Source organism: Penaeus chinensis, chromosome 20 (genome assembly GCF_019202785.1).
Source record: "Penaeus chinensis breed Huanghai No. 1 chromosome 20, ASM1920278v2, whole genome shotgun sequence".
Taxonomy (NCBI): domain Eukaryota; kingdom Metazoa; phylum Arthropoda; class Malacostraca; order Decapoda; family Penaeidae; genus Penaeus; species Penaeus chinensis.
The window spans coordinates 23,633,681-23,635,707 of NC_061838.1; positions in this window are offsets into that span (position 1 = coordinate 23,633,681).

Sequence of the window (2,027 nt, forward strand, 5' to 3'; positions counted from 1 at the left end):
CCATCACCATTTATCAAACATTATCACCATCACTTTCATCACCCCCATTAAACATTTAAACATCATTATCACCATCCCCCCCCCCCAAACCTTGTCATCACCACCATTTTCCCCATCACCTTCACCATCGGGTATTTTTTAAAACGAAGGAAAAAACGTAAATTTTTCAACCCCTGTTCAAAAAACTCCGTTTTGCTAAATTTGAAGAAAAAGGGCTTTCCTTAATTCCCGAGCTGCAATCCCAGGTTTAAAGGGGGGGAGGGGGGGGGGAAAGAGAGGGGAGAGAGAGAGAGAGAGAGAGGGGAGGGGGGTGAGGGGAGGGGGGGGGGGGAGGAAGAGGAAAGGGGAGAGAGAGAAGAGAGGGAGAGAGGGAAAAGAGAGAGAGAAGGAAGGAGGAGAAGAGAGAGAAGAGAGAGAGAGAGGAGGAGAGAGAGAGATGAGAGGAGAGGAGAGGAGAGGAAAAATTAGAGAGGAAACGAGAAGGAAGAGAGAGAGAGAGAGAGAGAGAGAGAGGGGAGAGAGAGAGGAAAAGAAAAGGGGGAGCGAGAGGAGAGAGAGAGAGAAAAGGGAGGGGAGAGAAGAGAGGGGAGAGAGAGAGGAAAAGAAAAGAGAGGAAGAAAAGAAGAGAAGAAAGAGAGAGAGAGAGAGGGGGAGGTAAAAGATTAGGAGAGAAGAGGGGGGAGAGAGAGTATAAAGAAAAAAGGAGAGAGATAAAGAAAGAAAAAAAGGGAAAAAAGAGGGGGGGGGGGAAAGAGGGGAGCCCTAAAAAAAGAGAGCAAGGAAAAGCAGGGAATCGGGGTGAGGAAAAACCAACCCCCCAAAGGAGGGAGGGGGGGGGGGGGGGAGGAAGGTAAAAAAAAGGGGGCCCAAAAGAGGGGGAAAGGGGGGGGCGGGGGAGAGGGAGAGGAAGTAAACTGTTTGCATCTTGCCCTTCGCCAGGCAGCTTTGTTGATAAAGGAAGGAAGACTTGCTGGCCGGAGCTTACACCGCGAACTCCTGAGGAAGATGGTGAGGGTGATAAGGGTGATGGTGAGGGTGATAAGGGTGATGGTGAGGGTGATAGGGGTGATAGGGGGGATGGTGAGGGTGATAAGGGTGATGGTGAGGGTGATAGGGGTGATAGGGGGGATGGTGAGGGTGATAAGGGTGATGGTGAGGAGACAATGGTGATGGTGAGGGTGATAAGGGTGATGGTGAGGGTGATGCTGAGGGTGACAAGGGTGATGGTGAGGGTGATAAGGGTGATGGTGAGGGTGACAAGGGTGATGGTGAGGGTGATAAGGGTGATGGTGAGGGTGATAAGGGTGATGGTGAGGGTGATAAGGGTGGTGGTGAGGGTGATAGGGGTGGTGGTGAGGGTGATAAGGGTGATGGTGAGGGTGACAAGGGTGATGGTGAGGGTGATAAGGGTGATGGTGAGGGTGATAAGGGTGGTGGTGAGGGTGATGGTGATGTGATAAGGGTGATGGTGAGGGTGATAAGGGTGGTGGTGAGGGTGACAAGGGTGATAGTGATAAGGGTGATGGTGAGGGTGATAAGGGTGATGGTGAGGGTGATAGGGGGGATGGTGAGGGTGATAAGGGTGATGGTGAGGGTGATAAGGGTGGTGGTGAGGGTGATAGGGGTGGTGGTGAGGGTGATAAGGGTGATGGTGAGGGTGACAAGGGTGATGGTGAGGGTGATAAGGGTGATGGTGAGGTGATAAGGGTGATGGTGAGGGTGACAGGTGATGGTGAGGGTGATAATGGTGAATGGTGAGGTGACAAGGTGATGGTGAGTGGGTGATAAGGTAATGGTGAGGTGATAAGGGTGATGGTGAGGGTGATAAGGGTGGTGTGAGGGTGATATGGGGGTGGTGGTGATGGTGATAAGGTGGTGATGGTGAGGGTGACAAGTGATGGTTGAGGGTGATAAGGGTGATGGTGAGGGTGATAAGGGTGGTGGTGAGGGTGATAAGGGTGATGGTGAGGGTGATAAGGGTGATGGTGAGGGTGATAAGGGTGATGGTGAGGTGATAAGGGTGATGA